We start from the raw sequence: 23,131 nt of genomic DNA, 5'->3' as shown, positions 1-23,131 counted from the left end.
GCTGTGGATGCAAAATCTGTCCCTCCTACTGGGACAGCAGGGAGGGGCTCTGATGTAGGTGCCAGGGTGGCACTGTTGTCAGACTGCATATGAGTGGGTACCGGTGCTGGCATGGCCAGTCTGGGGCAATAAGGATTGTCCTTGGTCTGTCCTGTTTGATCTTGAGTAGTACTTCAGAGAGGAGGGGCAGAGGGGGAAAGGCATAAATTGAGAGGTTTTCCCATGTAAAGGATAGGGCATCCACTTTCCACGCTTTGCTGTGAGGATTTCTGGTGCAAAATTTGCTCATTTGATGGTTTTGCGGGGGAGGCAAACAGGTCCACCTCTGGTATCTCCCACCTGTGGATTAGAAATTTGAATGAGTTGGACTTCAGTTTCCACTTGTGTGGGTCCAGTAGATTTCTGCTTAAGTCATCTGCCAGTGAATTATCTTTGCCTGGCAGGAACTGAGCTTGCAGGTGCACATGGTTGTTCAAGGCTGTGTTCCACAGGGCCATGGCTAACCTGCAGAGTGGGTAGGAATGAGCTCCCCCCCTGCTTGTTTATGTACCACATAACTGTGGTGTTGTCTGTCTTTATCAGGAGTTGTCCTGGAAGGATAAGATAGATGTCAGAGCATTCTGTACAGCTAACATTTCTTTCTGATTGATATGCAGGTGAATTTGTCCTGGGCTCCATTTGCCTGCCATGTGAGCCCCCCATGCATAGTCTGATGCATCTGTTGTCAGGGTTTGGGTGGTGGGGGGGTTGAGTGAAAGGAAGTCCCTTGTTGTGGTTTTATGTCTCTGCCCACCAAAGAAACTCTGCCCTTAGGCAAGGTGTTTCCATGTCCTGTGAATGTTCACACCACAGACTTTTTAAGTACCATTGAAGTTTCCTCATATGCAGTCTTGCATATGGAATTAGTAGAATGCATGAGGCCGTGAACCCTAGGGCTTGCAGTATTTTTCTTGCAGATAGCTGGGTTTTGGTGGTCATTAGTTTGATGTAGTTCATCAAATAAGTCTGTTTTTCTGGAGTAAGGAATGCCATCTGGGAAGTTGTGTTCAAGCTTGCTCCCAGGAATACAATCTTTTGGCTGGGCACCAAATGTGATTTCTTTTCTTTGCTGGTGTACCCCAGAGAAATTAGGAGTCTCTTTACAAATGCCAGGTGCTGAAGCAGCAATTCTTGACTGTCTGCCTGAATCAGGCAATTGTCCAAGTATGGGTAAATTTGAATATTTCTCTGCCTGCAGTATAAAATGGCTGGAGCCAGGCACTTTGTGAACACCCTGGGCGCAGTAGATAAGCCAAAGGGAAGTGCAGAGAATTGATAGTGCATAGAGCCTGCCCGGAAACGTAGATATTTCCTGCAAAATTCCCTTATGGGGATGTGCAGAAAAGCTTCTTTTAAGTTTAGGGTGACCAGCCAGGCATCCTTGGCTAGCATAGGAAGAAGGTGTTGCAGTGTAAGCATTTTGAATTTTGGGACCACCAGGAAGGTGTTGAGAATTGACAGATCTAGGATAGGGTGCCAAGAGCTCTCTTTTCTGGGCACCAGAAACAGTCTGGAGTAGAAACCCCGTCCCCTTTGCTCTACTGGAACAGGTTGAATAGCCCTGATACCGAGAAGAGAAAGTATTTGCTTTATAGCCTCTGCCCACCGGTTTTGAGGATGGTCTGGCATCCCGCATGGGGTTGGCAGTGAGTGGAAGTAGAATCTGTATCCCTGGGATACAATGTTTAGGACCCACCGGTCATGGGTAATGGACATCCAGTTTTTTGCATGCAGGGCGAGTTTCCCTCCTAGGGGTGCAAGTACTTGGGCATGGCTGGGAAGGATGATAGACAAGTCATTGTGAACTTTCTCCATAAGGGGGTGGCTTACCACTCCCTGTTTTTGAGGTGGGAGCACTCCATTGTTTAGATATTTGCATACCCTGAGACTGTAGTCTTGGTGGTCTGTTGCCCCTGGGTTTGGATTGTGAAGGCCTGGGAGGGACTGGAAAAGACCAGTTTTTAGAAGGCCAATGCCTACTGAATCTAGGAGGCTGCACCTGTAAGAAATCTTTAATAGTTTGCATAGATTTAGCTTTTTCTTCCATCTTTTTAAGAGCTTCTTCTGCATTTGTCCCAAACAAACATTCCTGGTTTAATGGAGCATCTAGTAATTTTGCTTTGACATGGTCTGACAAGATTTGTTCATTCAGCCAAGCATGCCTTCTCAATACAGACCCAGTGACAGCAGCTCTGCAAGATGCTTCTAATGCATCAAAACCACATTGCAAAGTATGTTTACTAACTTGGTTTGCAGAATGCATTAACTCTTTTAAATCTTTATTTTCTGTAAAATCTGGAAACAACAACATTTTTTGTTTAATTAGTCCCATAATATGCTGCTGGTACTTCAACATGTGAAAGTGGCAATTCAAAGCCCTGATGGTATATACCTTCTTACCCCATCAGTCTAAAGCTCTAGAATTCCTGTCCGAAGGGGTAGGGTTTTTGATTGTAGTAGCCTTGATGCCTTTAGGTCCCTGGGAAATGGTCTCTGGATCCGCAGTGGGATTCTTCAAGAGAAATTTGTGAGAGTCAGGTACGCTGTAGTACCTGCCAGGCTTTCTAGGAGCTGGTGGTAAAGTATGAGGAGTAAGACTGGATTCCATGAAGACATCATCTACAATATCCAGGACAGGGGGTATAGCTAGAGGCCTGTGCTAAAAATTCTCTGAGTCTCTTTCTGGACTGAGGGTAGTCCTGGCATTCCCAGAGGAAATGCTCTCTTAAGGTATGCAAGGTTTCACCAAAAGAAAAATCCTCTGGAGGGGAGGCAGAGGGAATGGAATCCTCTGCATCTGAATCCTCAGAGGTAGAGAAGGGTAAGTCCTGGTAATCAGAGTCATCAGACTCATGGTTGACAGAATCAGAAGGAAAATCAATTCTTTGTCTTTTAGAGGGGGGAGGCTGGCTTCCCCGAACTAAGGTTATAAGATCTTCAGCCATTCTAAGCATTTGTTTCTGTGGCATGGAAGCTTGAGCATGTGCTTTGATTGTCGGTTTTCTAGGCATAGTGCAAACTCTGGGTTTGAGAAACTTGGTAGTTTTAGTCAAAAACAAAGTTGTCGGTTTAATACGAACATCGGAAGGTCGTAATACACCCTCAGAAGCTGATGCCTGCACAGCGGCTCCGGACCCATCCAAGGTACAGACATCTGCAGATTCCATAGTCAAAGAAGCATCTCGCAGCATACTGGACTCCGAATGGGTCTTAGCAGAGGCCTGCAAATCTGAAGAAGCAGGTATCAGAGGCTGCGAAGGCCCCTCACTGAGTACCGGTGGACTGGCGACTAGCTTAACGGAAGCGTCATCGTCAGTTTTGGACCTGTGGTCTGTCTCTGTCTTTATCCTTACGTTTTTTCGGAAGATCGGTAGTCGGATGGCTTATCGAAGCCATTTCTGAATACAGAGAACCACAGCGAAAGAATTTAGCAACAAAGATAGCCCAACAACTAATAGTTCAGGCGTTAAACAAGGCACAAAACAGACAGTGAGGAACATCGTGATCTGGGCCTAAACAGGTGATGCAGTAAGAATGAAAATCTCTGTGAGGAATTTGCTTTCCACAGGCAAGACAATTGTTAACTTTTTCTGACATCGGTTAGAGCAAGAAAAAAGGTTCCCCAATGGGGTACTTGGCTTTAGAAGGCTTCAGGTTTGAAACTCGAACAAGGAAAATTTCAGGTAGCGGCCGACCAGCACATGCACACCGCTTCTGCTTCGGGCTCCCACATGGCAAGAAAAGCTGATGTAATGGCATCTGTTGCATGTTTATACCTCTGACGACCTGACGTCATGGAAGAGTACGACAGCATCTGATGCAGAAATCCGAAGACTCTGGTATTCGGGCCGACTTGAGGGCTACCTGCAGGCAGACAACCATGTATGATGATTGCAACAGTGAAACATGAAGAACATCTACTTGGTCTCTTGTGTGACATCATGAGAGGATACCCTTCAGGATCAGAGATACAAAAGAGGATCTGGATCTAGAAATAACACCTAATTTATAGTGCATGGGAAAGGTTCTCAATGTTGTCCAGGCTGCTGCAGCACAATCTACGGAGGAGTTTTTGAAAAAGGCCATAGAAGTGGCAAATGACCTCACAGAATAAGCCTTGGGTTTAGAGGCAAGGGACTTGTTGCTGACAGAATAAATGAGAGTAATATAGTCAGACAGCCATCTAGACAGGATTTGGAAATTTTGAAGGCTTGCAAGCCAATTTGGCTGCTGAAAGCAAGACAAACAGATGGTAATCTGTACAAAAGCCCTTGGTACATTGGACGTAAAAACAGAGCTGTCTGGTAACATCTGAAGTGTGAAGCTGAAACTCTCCTTTGTAGCTATAGTTTGGCAAGAAGACTGGCATATGAATTCTCTGGTTTAGAGTTGATTCAATTACCTCATTCCCAATTGAAACCTTTATGTTTCTGTTACTTGAAAATAAGTGCACAGCCCCTATACTGGACGGCTTTCTGTTTTGTTACAATTATTTACCTATTCTTACATCCTCTGAAACTTGTGATGTGACCATTTACAATGATTCTTGCTATACCTACTCAATTAATTTCATGCATTCCTCTAATGTTCATTGCAACTTCTACATTCGGAAAGGCTGTATACAGTTTCTCTTCATTTGCATCTTTCTTTTATTGTCTTCTTTACAGTGATGGCTGAGCTTAAAAATTTTTTGTTACAATTCTGAATGTAACTTAGGCTGAATTTGCAATTGGTCATGTTTTCATCAGTGTTTGACACCAGTCACCAAAATGTAAATAAATAAAATATACCTTAGAACTAAAGGAAAGGTTATGTCTCAGTGAGACTCTCGTCTCAAAATAATAGCAACTAGAGGAAAAGGTTTTCTTGACAGATGCTTTAGACTACAGGAAGACTCACACTCAAATGGAGCTCTAGTAAGCACTTGTAAAACCAAATTCAAAACCAGAAGTGGAGTGAGGTCTTTAATTGGTCTAAGTCTTATGAAGAAAGATTTATTTTAAAAAGGCCCTGCAAACTTTCTACGAGGCGAACGAAGCAGACTTAAAACTATTTGAATATAACACCCAGTTGAACTTAGAACAATAAAATAAAGAATTTTAATAAATGCTAGCTTTCAGCTTTCACTTAAATGCTTCATCAGGTAAAAACTTTTAAAAAACATCAGCTGTTAAAAACCTTGTTAGATGACATAGGTACTTATATTGAGACTGATTTCAATAACGAACAATATCATTATGAGAGTTAATAATTTTGTTTATGATCTACATCTCAATGGTCAGATAAATTTAGAAGTGATAAAAAAGAAGTTATGTCTTGCCATAAAATTCCATCTGTGTTGCTGATCTCCACCAACCCTTGACAGTGGGTTTGGTTCCGACCCTCGGAAGTGACTCAGACACATTTTACAGCTCGCACTCTCTAAACTCTCGAGCTAGGCACTACCCATAATGTACACAAAGGTTACCGTAGATCGAGTTTGCCAGATAATAGTATTTAGTAAAAAATAGTATGATTAATTATAGATAATATGGAGACGAGGCCATACGACAGTCTTTAGCAAGAGACTAGCTCAGGAGTAAGGTGGGTCTACTAAGAGTCTTAGGATGGGGAAAAGATGGGCGGGTATGTCAAGGACTGGCGAAGATCAACAACACAGCTGGAACATTATGGTAAGACATAGCTTCTGTATCTGATATTGTTAATCTTCACCTAATCCTAGACGGTGGGACAGAATCCCCAACTACTTTAGCCTTGGGAGGTCTCATGGTATTCCTAAGCACCATAGAGCCAAAAAATGCTTGACCCCTTGAAACCTTATCTAATTTGTAATGAGTAATAAAGGTATGATGAGAAGACCATGTGGCTGCTGCACAGATGTTGTCTAGAAAGGCTCTGGCATGAAAAACTGTTGATGTTGCCACAGCTCTGGTTGAATGATCTTGAACTGGTTTGGGAAGTTGAAGTCCTCGAGAATGATAAATGAATGTGATGTAGTCTCTAAGCCATTTAGCTAAAGTAACCTCAGCAACTGATTTGCCCATATGGTGGGACAAGAATGCTACAAATAGTTGATCTGATTTTCTAAATTCCTTTGTTCTGTGCAGATAGAAGTGTAGTTGTCTGTGCACATCTAATAAATAAAGAGCATATTCCCCTTTGTTAGAAAAATTAGGATGAAAAAACTGGCAATTGGTTAATATTGGCTTCAGAGACCACTCTGGGTAGAAAGGATGGATTTGTTCTCAATATAACTCTGTCTTTATGAAAAATGAAGTAGGGAGATTTGCAAGAGAGTGCCTGCAGTTCAGAACCCCCTTTTTGTTGAAGTAATAGCAACCAAAAATACTGTCTTCCAGGACAAATATTTCAAATGACAGGATGCTGACGGTTCAAAGGGGGTTTTGATTAAAGCTTGAAGGACAGTAATTAAATCCCATGGGGAAGTTGGTTCCTTAAATATGGGTTTTAGCAGAAAGAGTCCCTTTAAGAAAGCTTTATAGAGCTTGTGAGCCATTAGTGGAAAGTCATTCCAGCCTGAGTGAAAGTATGAAATCTCTGCCAGATGTACTTTTACCGTGGATGCAGTGGAACCAGATTGAAAAAGTGTGCTCAAAAAGTCTAGGACATCATGAATGGGTGCAGTATAAGGGTCCAGTCCTTTACTTAAGGCCCATTTGGTATATTTTTGCCATTTGCATTGATATAGTTTTCTGTTAGCAGGTTTGTGATGTGCAATAATTAGACACTGGACAGGGGAAGAAAGAGAAGGATGCCCGGCAATCATGGGAATTGGAGAAGCCATGCTGTGAGCTTGAGATGTTGGGATGTTGGAGACTGTTTTGAACCATGCCCTATGGGTGAGTAAGCAGATCTGGAACTGGGTCCAAGATCCATGGTTTCTGTATGAGATGAGGCCACAGGAAGGGAAACCAAACTTGTTGAGGGCAGAAGGGGCAATGAGGATTATTGAATTCTCCAGCTTTTTGGCTTTCCTTAGGAATTGTGAAATTAGAGGAGTGGGGGGAGGCATATAACAGATCCGGAGGCCAAGCGTGGAGAAGAGAGTTTCTGGGTGACTCCCCTGGAGGGGGAATTAGTGCAAAGTAACTTCTGCACTTGTTGTTTAGAGGTGAAGCAAATAGGTCACAGCAATGTTGGCCCCAATGACAAAATATCCTGTCCATCACTACAGGGTTCAGAGCCCGCTCATGATGCATTAAAATTGTCCTGGTCAGTCTGTCCGCTATCACTCTGGCACTTCCCAGAATGTGCGTTGCTATTATAAAGAGGTTGGAAGAAATCGCCCATTGCCAAACTCTGGTTGCTTCTCAACATAATGGGTAAGATTTGGTTCCCCCTTGTTTGTTGACATACCAGACAACAGACATGGTGTCTGTCTGAATTGTAACTATTCCTAGAGGAAGGGCATCCTGAAATGCTTGCAACGCTAACAGCACTGCCTTCATTTCCAGAACACTGATGTCCAAATTGGCCTCCAATGGGGACCAGATGCCTTGGACTGTCTTTCCCAGATAATGCCCCCCCCCCCCCCATCTGGGAAGCATCTGTGGTCACTATGGCTTGGGGCTAAGGTAAGGTGAAGCCTTGGAGAACCTGGTCGGAGTGAAGCCACCATTTGAGGTCTTGTTTGCAACAATTGCTAATCGAGACTGGGTGAGACATTGGTTGATGCATTAGAGACCATTCGGTTGCTAGTTATCATTGTAGCTAGAGGAACCAGAGTGACTGAGGCGGCAATACAGCCTAAGGTTTGAAGGACAAATATTGCTGGGACTTTGTTGTTTTGTAGAATTTGTCTGACTTGGGCCCTAATACTTTGTAGTCTTTCTGGTGGAAGAAGCAATTCCGGAGACAGAACTTAAATGCGCACCAATGAAATTTAGATGTTGTGAAGGCTGAAGGTTGGAGTTTTTGAAAAGTATTGTAATGCCTAGAGATGTGCAAACATTTATGGTGTAATCTCTTGCCTGTTCTAAGTGACGCCTGGTGGTAGTGGTGAGGAGCCAGTCGTCGAGATACGGGAAGACTCGAAATTCCTGCAGTCTGAGATGAGCTGCAACCACTGCCATGCATTTGGTGAACATCTTGGGGGCTGTGGTGAGACCAAAGGGCAGGGCTCTGAACTGGAAATGGTTGGCTCCTAGCCTAAAGTGTTGAAACCTCCTGGAGCTTTTTTCCATTTTTATGTGGTAATAAGCACCCTGGAGGTCTACAGAGCACATCCAGTTGCCTGTTTCCAAAAAAGGAAGTATGGATTGTAGCGAGGGTCTATATTAAAACCACGAAAAGTCAGTTCAGTGAACAGCATTTTACATCGAAAATGCCATTCCACGAAGTGTTACAGTGAGATTGCGGTACAATGAAGAACGGAAAATTTGCCCTTTCCTCACTGTAGTGCAATCTTGGAATTGGTATATATTGGGGGGAGGGGGACAGCCTCCCACAATAGCGAGTTCGACGAATGGCATTTTCGATGTAAAGGCCGTTCGCTGAACTGACTTTTTGTGGTTCTAATATAGACCCTTGTACTGAGACCGTCCGGAATTTGGTTTGTTGAACTGCCTTGTTAAATTGTCTGAGGTGCAAAATGGGTCTCCAGTCCCGTTTCTTTGGGCACTAAAAAGAATCTTGAGTAAACTCTGGATCCTGTTTGGTCTGGTGGGACTTTGTGGATGACTTTTTTTGACCAGTTTTTGAATTTCTACGACTGCTGCTTCCCTTTGATTGGGTGGAACATCTGGGAGTTTGTTTCTGTGGTTTTGGATTTACAAACAGTGGAATTCTGTAACCTCTGGATATTATCTCCTGCACCCATTTGTCCAAAGTTATCAACTGCCAGGCAGGTAGGTGCAGGAATAATCACCCCCTGACTGCCTCCACAGCAAGGCAATCGGGCACCCTTTCAGGGATGCTGATAGGAAGTTCCAGAGAAAGTTTCTCTGGACCCCTGATTTTGTGGTACATTTCTGCTCCTAGGGTGGCATCTTCCATTAATTCCTCCTCTGCCCCAGGGGAAGTCTTTGCCTTGTGAGTCTTGGAAAGGCCCTTTGGATTTTCTAAACCATAGTCTTCCACTCCTTTGGTTCCCTGAATAAGGCTTCTGAGAAGTCAAGAAACGTATGCCTATGGCAGATAGGGTCTTACCATCTTGCTCACTTCTGGCTAGCATATCTTTAACCTTTGGGCCAAAAAGGGTGGATCTGTCAAATAGGGAAAACTGACGAATGACGCTTTAAATGGCTCCGTAAAGTAGAACAAACACATCCAGGAATGTCTTCTAATGGCTATACCTGAACCCACTTGCTCTGGTTGTCCCTTTGGCTGCATGCGCAATGAGTGTCATGGATGAGTTGGAGATAGCATCTAGGGTTGCTAGCTGAGAGGAAACTGTCACATACCTCTTCTGTCATTGTTCCTGAGACAGTATTTGAAAGTTCTTTAATCAAATCTCTCTCTAATCTTATAAAGTGTGCCATGTAATTCAAGGACCTTACAGCAAAGGTCGATGAAGCATAAACATGCTTCCCAAATCTATCCATTGGCCTAGACTCATTGTTAGGAGGATGGATAGTGGGACTTTCTTCAGCAAGTTCCCTCTTGGTGGCAGCCGCTATCACCATGGCATAAACAGGGATTCCTTTAGACCAATGTGGTTCCTCTTTAGGTGCAGATAGTACTCGGTCAGGTCTCTTGGGGATTGACTCTATGGAGACGGGTATCTTCCACGCTCATTGAGCAATCAGGTTAATAAGATCGTCAGTGGGTGGAGAAATCCAAGAAGTGGAGGGTTGGGCACGAAAAGCCTCCAGGTATACTGATTCCTCTGAGGAAGGCTGGGTGGATGACCAATCACTCCTCTCCTTCAGGATTTCCAGGATATCCCTGAAAGAATCATCAAGGGGTGAACCGGGGTGAACATTCACCTTCATAGAAGTCAGTATCTTCGGTGTAAGACTCTTCACGGGAGTCCAGATGCTTCCTCTTGCACTTCCTCTTCACACACACTTCCTCAGGGGGATATTCTGGGGAAGTTTCCCAAAAGGAGACCACTAAAGTGGGAGTCACCTAGGACTTTTGTGCCCTCTGTCCCAGGGATGAGACCAATCGAAGCTCAGGTCGAGAGGAAGAAAAAATATGTCCCGACAGGGATGGCAAGGACTGAGAATCCCCAATGTATAATGCCTTCTCAATCATCTACAAGGCAGGCCCCCCTCGTAGAGGGATGGGAGCCCAGAACCGAAATAGACCTCTTTGGAACTAGGTTTACACCTCACACCAAGGAAGCCACCTCTGGAAGAGGAGCCTAGGTCGAAGCTACAAGGGCTGAGGCACTGACAAGCATAGACAGTTCTGAGGGAACTAAAAAAGTACCATGCATCTCAGACCCGACCAGAGAATCTCGACCCCAGGAAGCCTCCAGTCCCGAAAGCTCGGAGACACTCAAGACTGTTCTCGGAACCGAAGATGAATAAGCTATCGGAATTGAGTCAGTCAGAGCCTGGACTGTTGGATTCGAAGGCTCCAAAGGCTCATCTAGAGTTGGAGGAGGGCATGTGGGGGGGTCATGGGATGGACGGTTTTGATGCTGGATTGGCTCAGAACCAAAGATGATCCTCTCGCCACAAGTAGCTGATCCACTAGTCTCATTACATTGGCCTCTGACAGACTCTTAGTAGACCATACCAATGCAGTTGATGGAGATCTGGGTGGTCTGACTTCCACAAATGGGTTGTCTCTAAAGGGGTCCATAGATGGTGAGTAAGACATTCTAGGGAGCGCAGGCAGACCCAGTGGCTTAGGTACTGATATGTTAGTGGGTACAGAAATAGAGGCCGTCAACTCCAAAGCCAATTTGGTAGGTGCAGGCCAATCTTCCGGTGCCAATGAACTCTTCGGTACCAAAGAAGTTTTTAAAATTCTTCAAGATGGTTCCACAGTCTTCAGAACTGAAGATGATATTTTCTTAGATCCATGAGAAGATGAAGATGAAGACTCGGAGGTGCTAGCTCTCTCTTTGGAACCAGAGATGGACTTGTCAAATGAAAATGAAGTTTAAAGCCCTTTTAGTATGAGTTTGTTCTTTCTTTCTGTCAAGGTACGGGCAGAAAATCAGTGACAGATTGAACAATTTTCCTGTAGATGGATCTTCCCCAAACAGTACACACACACAGCATGTCCGCCTGAGCTGGGCAATTCACCCTCACATTTGGTACGCCTCTTAAAACCTGAGGTGCCCTTAGAAAGCTTTGAAGGTGAAACTTTTTCCTTTTGATCCACCATAATGAACGGAAGAGAAGACAGTAAAAGATGTATCTAAATATGAAAAAGGGAAAGATTTTTTTTTTTTTTTTTTTTTTTTTTTTAAGAAATAAAGATAAAGGAAAGAAAGAATACCAGCAATGGTATGAAGAAATACCTTTTACGGTATAAGGACAGAGACAATTTTACCAACAATGGTAAATGACAGATTACCAACAGTAACAAGGAAGGATTAATTAAAAGGGAGAGGAGCGGGTAGAAAGAATTGGGAGTAATTAGCCGACAGTAACAGAAAGAAACTTTAAAGAAGTTGAAAAACACAATTATAAGCCAAGCTCGAAAGAGAAGAAATGAGCACATCTAGTCTGTGAAGCGGCAAACGAGATCTGGGGTAATCTCTGTAAGGAGCATTATGGGAGTGCCTAGCCTGAGAGTTTGGAGAGCCCACGCTGTAAAATGTGTCCGAGAACCCACTGATAAGGATTAGGTGAAGATTAACATCAGATCTTTTTTTTTATATAGCACGTCTTATAATACCTATATATATATATTACAGTTTACTGAAAATAAATAAGAATGCCTTAAGTCCCCCTATAAGACCCACTCTGTATCGTCTACAGTTTGGGTTACACTACCAATATATTTATATGTAGAGAAAAAGTTAAAATACTTTTTCCATTTGTCTCAGAGTTTTATCAAAGGTAGCAATGATTTCTGAAATGACTAGACAACTGGTATTCTCTTTCCAACAATACTACTTATTTGTCAACCTGGAAAATGATTCTGTTTTTACTGTAATAAGCAATTATTTAGGAGTTGAATATATAAGAACATTTTTAGTTATTTTGTTCTGAAATGAGTACTGAAATTAATACCATCTGTGAATTACTTACCCTTGTTTTGACTAATAATGTTTTTTATTTCACGTTACATACTACTTATAAAATAGGGAAGCTGCTATCGGGACTCCTGTAGCCAATACATATGCCAGTTTAGTTTAGACTACAGGGCAGAAAAAAATGTATTTAATGAGAATTATAAGAGATTTGTAGATGACATTTTTACTTTATTTTAATGTGACAACATTTATGCATAAAAAAGAAGTTATGTACTTACCATAATGTTTCATCTGTGTTGCCCATTTCATTCTTCCTCAACTTATGGGTTCAAATCCGAGTATCAGATCTGACTCGGCCGTTATTCTAGCTCATGGCCACCAACAAATTCTAGAGCTGCTTCTCTACTCATAATGAGCCAACCCTAACATCTCTATGATCTTGTTTGCAGCTTGACATGAACACCATAAAGAACTGTTATAACTGGAGTTCAACACATGGGACATGTGGTGCCCCAAGAATTTCATTACTCCAGAATTCACATGTGATAAATGGAGGGGGTGGGGGTAGAGGATGGGGAGTTGAGGAACAACGAAAATGGACAACACAAGAGGAACGTTCTGGTAAGTACATAACTTCTTTATCTGATGTTGTCAATTTTCATTCTTCCTCAACGTATGGGACAGAGTCCTCAGCTATCTAAATTCCTGGGCGGATTTTAATGAAGGATATTCCTGAGTATGGTTGAGGCAAAGGTCTCTCTTTCTCTCAAGACCAGCTACAATTGGAAATGAATGATAAAGGTATTACAATTTGAACACGTAGTTGCCCCATAACTAGACTCCATGTATAGTCTAGACTGGAATATAGTAGAAGTGGTCAAAGGTGTAGTTGAAAGAGCCTGCATTGGTTTGTTAGGAGGAAATTCAATTTAGTGGACATAAAACATAATCTGTCAATCACTTAGTTATAGTTATGTTTGTGACCAATTTGTGCATTTTGTGATGTGGCAAGGAAGCCAAGAACTGATCTGTCTTCTTAAGTTGTTAGTTCGGTGCAGGCAGAAATGCCATTATCTATAAATATCTAGCAAGTGCAGCATATACTCTCCTTTATTTGAAAAGTCAAGAAAAAAATAATGGCAGGTTAATTTGGTTAGTTAATGCTGAATTCTGACACTGTCCTCAGTAGGGAGGAAACATCAGTATGTAAATTGTCCTTATTCGTGGGAAAAAACAAGATAGGGACTTAGAATATAATGTTTGAAGTTCTGACATTATCCAATGGCAGTAAATGCAACTAAAAGGATAGAGTTCTAGGCAAAGAATTTTAGATTAGATTTGGCTATAGTTTGAAAAGAAGACCGTGCCAATGTTCGCCATACCAACTATATACCCAATGGTGGTATGGGATCTTTGTAAAGAGGTATAAGTAGAATAAAACCATTAAAAATGCTTTGCAAAATTTAGAGGAAGCCAGAGAAGAATTCTGAAAATCTACATAGAAATTTGAGAAAGATTGCGAGCAGAAGTTAGACATTCGATAAACTAGCATCCTCTTAAAATAAACCCGCTAGATATTAAAGGACAGAATGTATCGGAGGTATGAAAGGTTCTACCAGACACTGCCCTACTCAACAATGAAAAAAAATCTTCTCCAAAAATGTCTGCAGAAATTCCTCATATACAGCAGTTATGGGAAGGTAACAGAATGGAAAGGACAGGTGAAAAGAAAGCACAGGTTGTCTGGTAATCAATATCAGAAAAAAAAAACACACACGGTCAGTTTTAGGTTAGAGATGTGCAGGTAATATTTTATTACATTTGCAAAAATGACTTAAAGAAAAGGGCAACACATTCCCAGCTAGCTGCTAGTCAGCTTTAAATGCATGGCAAACAAAATCTAAACATAGGGAAAAAGAATATACTGTCTGTAGTTTAAAACATAATACAGCAAAGCTAAAATCTCAATTACAAGCTGCAAATAAGACAGCTAATCGCCTTCAACATATAGACTGTCAGGACCAGGAGTATTCTGGACTTATTCCCCTTAGAGAACTTCAGAAAATGCAACTTAATCAAGATGAATGGTCAGAAGATGACTCTGTACTTAGTTTAGTAGTGCCGACAGCACTACCTCCATCTTATAATGAAACCCCTCCTGCTCATCTAGATTTTACTGTTCCATCTTCTTCTCCACAGCCTTTACTGCCTTCTCAGGGACATACTTCCTCTGCAGCTACTTAGTCAACTGCTCAGGTAGGTACCTCTTCGGCTGCCTCTTCAACTATCTCTCCTAAGACGACAGATTATTTTCTCTCTTCTGTTACTTCCTCTGTGTCTAATCATACTCGTTCTAAACAATCTCAAAGCTGGACATACAGCTACATTAAGTTCTAATGACAAACATTCAGGTGATGCAGATTCTTCCCTAATGTATGTCAGTTCTTCCAAAATACATAAAACTAAAACCTTTTTCCTTCTTCTACATGACACAGGTTATGTCCCCAACATTTTTGTCACTCAATTCCCCATAATTACAGATGGGGATGGTTATTTTGGTCCTGAAAAATTAAATTCAGATACAGATGATTATAATTCCTCCTCAGACGAGAAAGATAGTTCAGCAGTGACTTCTTCAGCTACACCCCCTGCGTCAGGTTCCTAATCTTGTCCATGGCAGAGATAATACAGCACCTTCCACTATTAATGTGGTATGTCCTTGGTCTGCTGTAGACTTCCAAACCATCCTTCCTGGATTCCCTTCCACCCATTCATACCAATCCTACCAAATATGCAATAATTCTGAGATGACGTCCAATTGCAAAACCCTATGGTGGAAGATCTTAGAGCTGTGTTAGAAACTTCCATCCCACCTGACCTACTTAAATGCATTTGGGATTATGCACAGATACCAGACCTCATTCCCCAATACACTGCTACAGAGGCTTTTCAGAATTCAAGAACTGACTGCTGCAAGCAATTACTGCAGTGTGCCCTCCTGTACCCAACTAACCGCACATAAAACTTGTTACTCAGTGAGAAAATGGACCTACTTGAGGCATTTGGAGTGTACTCTGGTTACCCTGAGCCCACTAAAGGGCCAGCTGTGAGTGGCCTCTCGGTTGCTTTTGTAGATGGGTTGCTATCCCCTATCTGTAATCAGTTAAAAAAGTATGTTTAAATTGGCCACGTTTGGGGCTGCACGAGTTAGTTAATTATGTCCAATATTTAGCTGATAACCTCACCCGTGACAAAAAAGACTGATAAGAAAAACTATTAAACATACAGCTTCAGCATTTTAATGCTTTACTCTGATCTTGGAGCAGAAATGGAGGTGGGAGAGGGGGACTTACTAGATCAAGGTTCTTCCAAATATGACCAGCCTCCCCTCCACATTTCAACCTGAATCAGACTTCTTCAGGTTCTCAAGGTCCAAACTCTAACCTCTGCTTTAACTGTGGACAAAATGGCCATTGGAGAGATGACTGTCCTTTTCTACAGCCAGTGGTACCAACACCACACGTTACTAATCCTTTTGAAACTCCCTCATCTGGTCCCCAAAATGCCAGATAGCAATGGCAACCTCAAGGACTACCCCCATGGCAACCACCTGCCTGGTAACAAAATGCCTAGGACAGCCATGAACAGGAATTAGAGCTATTTCCACTGGTACTTGTCAAGCAAATAGGCCCTTTTGTCAATATCAAAGTTCAATATACTGATGTCCCTTTTTAACAGACACTGGGGCAAATAGATCCATGCTAAATGCATCAGCTGCTCAGAATCTTCCTTTGTCCAGCACTTTGGTACGTGTGGTAGGAGTATCAGGAGTTCCTCTAGACTACCCCAAGACAGTTTCAGCTCCCATTCAACTTGGGCCATTAACAGCTAAGCATGCCTTTCTCATAGGGACCCCTGCACCCCTTAATCTTCTAGGAAAAGATCTCCTTTATAAATTGCAATGGACAATATTTTGTACACCTGAGGGAGTATATTTAAATGTGCTTGATAACTCCCTAGTAATGCAAATGTATGTTGCCCCACAGCAGTTGGGTAAAGATGTTCTTTTTTTCTTTTCTCGCTGAGACAGAACCTATTCAAATAACAGACGCAGCATTACTAGATTCAGTTCCCAAACAGTTATGGACAACACATGAAAATAAAAGTTAGTCTCTATAAAGGACATCAATGCAATTCAAATTATATTAAAACCAAATGAACCCTTACCTTTGGTGGCGCAATATCCACTTTCTGTAGAGGCAGAACCTGGAACTGAGCCTGTCATTTCAGCATTGTTACAGCAGGGTATCATTGTGCCTACTAGGAGTCCTTGTAGCACAACTATCTTAGCTGTAAAGAAACCAGGCAGAGACGCTTATAGATTTATGCAAGACTTAAAAGCTGTAAACGCTGTAATGATACCAGCTTTTCCTGTTGTTCCTAACCCAGCAACTATTTTTGGTTCTATTCTTCCTTCAGCAACCATCTTTTCTGCTACTGATATTTCCTCAGCATTCTTTTCTATTCCAATTAATTCAGACAGTCAATATCTACTCGCATTCACCTATGGGAGCAGCAATACACTTGGGCTCGCTTGCCTCAGGGATATTTTGAATTACCCACATTGTTTTAAACAGAAATGAAGTGGCAATTAGGCAAAATACAGCTGCCTTGTAAATTTACTTTAGTGCAATACGTAAATGATCTTCTTGTAGCTTTTAATTCTTTATCTGACTGTCAGATTGACACTATTTTTCTCCTGACTAAGCTAGCAGAGTTAGGATTTAAGGTAAATCGATCCAAACTTCAGCTTTAGCAATCTCAAATTCAGTACTTAGGACATCTAATATCTGAAAATGCATGACATATTCCACCCTCCCGTATCACTGCCATTCAAAGTGCACCGAAGCCAACAACTGTGAAACAACTCAGAGGATTTCTTGGGCTAGCAGGCTATTGTAGGCAGTGGATCTCCAATTATTCAGAAGTAGTAAAGCCTTTGTGAGATCTACTTAAAAAGGACACTCCTGTGCCACTTCCTTGAAACAAAAGTCATGAACAAGCTTTCGTTCATTTAAAGTCTCTTCTTTCAAATCCACCAGCCCTAGGATTGCCAGATTACTCCAAGGTATTTTACTTTTTCTGTTGTGAATGCAATAAAGTAGCACTGGGTTTGTTAACAAATGATGGCTATAGACTAGTTGCTTACTATAGTACAAATCTCGACTCAGTAGCAGTTGCCCTTCCCCCTTGTCTCAGAGCAGTAGCAATGGCTGCCTGCTTGGTAGACATGGCAGCAACTCTCACTCTGGGTCATAATACCTTTGTTGCAGTACCACATTCTGTTGAGGCTTTGTTACTGAAAACTAAGACACAATACTTATCTGCTTCTAGGCTTTCTAAATATGAACTAGCATTGCTTAATACCCCTTCCTTGCAGATTATCAGATGCCCTCCCTAAAACCCTGCCTCTCTTATTCCTACTGCTGATGAGGGAACACCACATGATTGTGTTTTTGTTAACAATGTGCTTCCTCCTACACCGGATTTGCAAGATACACCACTGCAAAACCCTGACCTTACTCTTTTTGTCGATGGATCTTGCGTACAAAGAGAAGACGGATAGTTAACAGCTGCCTTTTATGTGTGTACCAAAGACGCTGTATTCTTAACTGGACAGTTGCAGGGCAATGTATCAGCTCAAGTAGCAGAGTTAGTGGCCATCACAGAGGCTTGTAAATTAGCTAAGGGTAAACGTGTCACAATTTATAAACTCCAAATTCCACTTGGCAAGCTCAGAACAGTTAAAAATCAATTAAACCAACTAACTTTAGCATAAAAAATGTTTATTCGCGTTCATCAATTCCAGACTTCTTAAACAATGATGTGGTGTTACCGAGAATGGTAACCAGGGGAAGAAGCAAAGTGAATTCCTTAGCCGAGAAGTAGCTGGTACTGCAAGTACTGAACGAAAAGAACAAACAGACCATAATGCAGTGAGTACTGATTTCAAAATATTTAACTTGACTGATATAATTTTTCAAAGGAACAGCTAGAAATTCTTAAATTGGGATTTAATTTTGTTCCGTCTGAGAGGTTAGATTTAACTGGGACACTTTTAGAATTAAAAATGTTTAATCGCAAATTGAATTTAACGTATGTTTTGCATGATGTTGATATTGTGAATAAATTCAAGAGACCTTGTACCTTAACCCAATGTTAAATAACACCTTAAAAGTTTTTGAACAGGTATGTGAAAATGATCTTAGAAGCTCATATAAATGTAAACTGGTCAGGAGATTTTACAATTTAACTATTAATCAACGTAGGGCTTTGAATGATTTAAGAAAAATGATGGCTATAAGGTTTATGATAGCTGACAAGGGTGGTGGAATGGTGGTTATGTACCAAGTGGACTCTGTAAAATCAATGAAAAAGTCCTTGTCTAATAACGAAGAGTATTTATTAGTTTCTTCTTTAGAGGTAACTAGAAGTTATAAAAAAGTATACTGATTATTATATGAAGTTTTGGTGGAAGGATTGATTAATTTAAATGTTTAGAATTTTATAAAACGCCATTCACCCACCCTTTCGAGCTGTAGTGTCGGCTCCAAACTATGTTACTGAAAGGATCACCCTGTTCTTAGATTATTATTTGAATCCTGTGGTCCAGAGAATGAAGTTCGCTATCAGGGATTCCTGGGAGTTATTAGAGAAGATAAGAATTTTTAAAGAAAATTATACATTTCAAGTTAATTCTAGTTAAATTTTTTACAGTGGATATTTGTTCTCTTTTTACTTGCATACCTCACAAAGTTGGTGTTGATTACGTTAGAAATTATGTGATTAAGTTTGAGAGTTTTAGTAATGATGAAGGTTATTTAATTTGTAGTCTTTTAGATATTATGCTGAGCAATAATTATTTTTTGTTTGACAAGTACATTTATAGACAAACAAGGGGGATTGCCATGGGTTCTGCTGCTGCCTCAACTTTTCCCAGTACAGTACTGGGGTGGTGGGAATATGCTGTTTTGACCCCTTTGTTCACTCAGTTTAACTTGGTACTTTATTACAGATTTGCAGACAATCTGATTTTAATTATAGAAGGGAATACACATAAAGTAATGTATTTTCTTGATGTTTTAAACAAAAAAATTGATTTTCTGAAGTTTACTTTGGGAGTAATAGGACATGGAGTAAATTTTCTTGATGTTAATATATTTTAGGATGATGAAGTGAAACAGTTTGAAAGTGAAATACATAGAAAGTTTACTTTTACCAACAATTACCTTCATTTTAGTGGTAACCATTCTTATTTTATGAAAAGGAATATTCCCAAGGGGCAATTTATTAGAGCCTCCAGGATGACCACTAGGGACTCCAAGTTCGAAGAAGAGATGCAGTTTATAATGTCTATGTTGAAGGAAGCATATTGAAGAGCTGTTATTAAAAACAGCACAGGAAATTAAAATAAGGAGCTATTATGATTTTCCACCTATTTTGGCTAAATCCTTAAGTTATATGAATGTTCAACACAGGAATACAGAACATGCAAGTGGCCTGTTGTCTTGAAATGACTGTTGATAATAATTAAATTAGTTCCATCATAAGAAAAAAAACTGGAAAATAATAGAAGGAAATGCTGAGTTAACCAAAGTTATTGGTACTACCCCAAGTTTATTTATAGAAACAATTATAATATTAAGAAATTGTTGCAAAGAGATAACAGTCAATTTTTTGAAAAACCTCAATTTAATAAAACAAAAGGTATGTATAAATGTGTTTTTGTTCCATTTGTAGACATATCTTAAAAGGACCCTTTGTGAGTCTGAAGCATTTAGGAAGCACTCTACCCATTCCAGGGGGTTCTAATTGTAAGACCAAGGATATAGTTTATACTGCAGTGTTTTTAGAATGTGATTGTTATTATACAGGGATGACAGAAAGAAGTTTACAGAAAAGAATCAAAGAACACATTAATTTTATAAAGAAATAATATATTAATAACGCTCTTTATAAACATAAGCTAATGTGCAGTAATAAAAAAATTTTATTTGCGGTCTTAGAACAGATTCGGAAAGACTTAAGAGGAGGAGACTACAGAAATAAAATAGAACAAAGTGAGACATTGTGGTAAATTAAAATGAGAGCAGACAGTTTTCCAGGATTAAATGGTTTTATTAATATTAAATGTTTTCTTAAAAACAAAAGGCTAAAGGTACAGTAAGTAATAACTAAAGTTTAACTTTAATATTAGTATAAACCAGAATTCTTGTTACTTTAAATGCTTTACTGATGTTCATTTGACTGAATAATTAGAGTTTTAATTTATCTGATTTTACTATAAAAATGGGATGGGTTCATGTATTAGTTGTTTCTGAAGTAGTCTGGAATTGGTTTAGTTGAATTTTTAACTGTTCTGAGCCTGCCAAGTAGAATTTGGAGTTTATTGGTTGCATTTTTCCACTATTTGTTTTCGATTTTTTGGTCTGTGCCACAATTAATACTGACTCCCGCTATTGCAATGGCATTGTCCATGACTTTGGCAGTCTGTGGTGGGAGTGCGGATATCTAACTTCTGCTAGGGCAATTATAAAAAATGCTGTTTTTGTTCAAGAACTGTTAGATGCTTTGATGCTGCCAGCGGAAATTGCTGTAATTAAGTCTGCCGCTCATAAGTCTGATTACTCGTTTGAGTCTAGGCGAAATGCTTTTGCAAGCAGAGCAGCACAACAGGTTGCCTTGTTAAATCCTGTTTAGGCTTCTTTTTGTAGCCTTTTCAAACTAATGCTATATCTGTGTCATTGACTAATGTCTTGCATTTTCAAGACTAAGCTGAAGTCTCTGAAAGAGGAAGGTGAATTTGTAATGGCTGCTGTCATTCCCCAGACTCACTTTGGCACCATCCGGATGAAACGTTAGTAGCCCCATGAGCTTTTTTTTACCTCAAATGACACGGGCTTATGTGCCATCCCATCTGAGAAAAATGCATTGGTACAACAACTTTTGACTGACTGGTATGCCCCTTAAGCTTCAGAAGTTGTTCAGCATCTTGTAAATACTTGTGATGTACAGTGGTTATAAAAAGTATACACACCCCTGTTAAAATGCCAGGTTTTTGTGATATAAAAAAATGAGACCACAATAAATCATTTCAAAACTTTTACCACATTTAATGTGACCTATAACACAATTCAATTGAAAAACAAACAATTCTGTTAAAGGAAAAAAATATAAAAAATAAAAAACGTACAATAAGCTGGTTGCATAAGTGTGCACGCCCTTAAACTAATACTTTGTTGAAGTACCTTTTGATTTAATTACAGCATTCAGTCTTCTTGGGTAGGAGTTTATCAGCATGGCAGATCTTGACTTGGCAATATTTGCCCACTCCTCCTTGTAAAAGCTCTCTCAATCTGTCAAATTGAGAGGGCATCGCTTATGCACAGCCTTCTTCAGGTCACCCCACAGATTTTCTATTAGATTTAGGTCTGGGCTCTGGCTGCGCCATTCCAAAACTTTAATTTTCTTCTGGTGAAGTCATTCTTTTGTTGATTTGGATGTATGCTTAGGGTCACTGTCATGTTGAAAGGTGAAATTCCTCTTCATCTTTAGCTTTCTAGCAGACTCATCAAGGTTTTGGGCCAAAAGAAACCGGTATTTGGAACTGTTCATAATTCCCTCCACCTTGACTAAAGCCCCAGTTACAGCTGAAGAAAAGCAACCCAAAGCATGACACTGCCACCACCATGCTTCACCATGGGGATGGTGTTCTTTTGGTGATGTGAAATGTTGTTTTTGCGGCAAACGTACCTTTTGGAATTGTGGCCAAAAAGTTCAACCTTGGTCTCATCAGACCATAACACATTCTCCCACATGCTTTTGGGAGACTTGATGTACCATTTTGCAAATTTTAGCCAGGCCTGGATGTTTTTGCGTGTAAGAAAAGGCTTCCGTCTTGCAACCCTACCCCATAGTTCAGCTATATGGAGAATATGAGAGATTGTTGTCACTTGGAGTACACCAGTACTTGCCAGAAATTCCTGCAGCTCCTTCAGTGTTGCTGTAGGTCTCCTGGCAGCCTCTCTGACCAGTATTCATCTTGTCTTTTCATCAATTTTGGAGGGACTTCCAGTTCTTTGCAACATCACTGTTGTCCCATATTTTCCCCACTTTTTGATGACCCTCTTCACTGTGTTCTATGGTATATCCAATGCTGTGGAAATTTGTTTGTACTCTTCTCCTGACTGATACCTTTCAACAATGAGATCCCTTTGATGCTTTGTAAGATCTCTGCAAACCATGGCTTTTGCTGTAGCAGGCAACTGAGTAAATGTCAAGAAAATCCTATTAGGACAGCTGAACTTTATTTGGGGTTAATCAGAGTCTCTTTAACTGATGGCACGTGTGTACCCAAGAAGACTGAATGTTGCAATTAAATCAAAAGGTGCTTCAACACAGTATAAGTTTAAGGGTGTGCACAAACAACAAAGTATTAGTTTAAGGGTGTGAACACTTATGCAACCAGCGTATTGTACTTTTTTATTTTTTTATATGTTTTTCCCAAACAGATTTATTTTTCAATTTAATTGTACAGGTCATAGGTCACATTAAAGGTGGGAAAAGTTTTGAAATTATTTATTGTGGTCTCATTTTTTTATATCACAAAAACCTGGCATTTCAACAGGGGTGTGTACACTTTTTATATTCATTGCATGTCTTTTTTTAATGTGTCTAAATCTGTTACTGTTCCCAAGCAGCATATTTAAAAAACATCTGGACCTTTTTGTAGTATCCAATGGGATTTCACTGAATTACTGCAATGTACATTAAAAAAATGATGCCGCTCGGGTAGCACAAAAGTTGATGTATGAACTGATACCTTAATTTGGGGTTCATTGTAATATACAGTCTGACAGAGGCACCCATTTCACTGGTCAAGTGATGCAACATCTTTGTAAAGCATTAAAT

At 40.5% G+C, this 23,131-nt stretch overlaps 1 protein-coding gene across 2 annotated transcripts in view; it reads right to left on the bottom strand.

Moving 5' to 3' along the window:
* CLPX (caseinolytic mitochondrial matrix peptidase chaperone subunit X) overlaps positions 1 to 23,131 on the bottom strand; it is a 1,745,917-nt gene that overhangs the window by 458,650 nt on the left and 1,264,136 nt on the right. The gene's annotated exons all lie outside the window — the stretch shown is intronic.

The sequence above is a fragment of the Protopterus annectens genome, chromosome 7.part1, assembly GCF_019279795.1.
Source record: "Protopterus annectens isolate FY-2018-M chromosome 7.part1, PAN1.0, whole genome shotgun sequence".
NCBI classification, from domain to species: domain Eukaryota; kingdom Metazoa; phylum Chordata; order Ceratodontiformes; family Protopteridae; genus Protopterus; species Protopterus annectens.
This window is presented reverse-complemented; position numbering and strand designations above follow the sequence as displayed.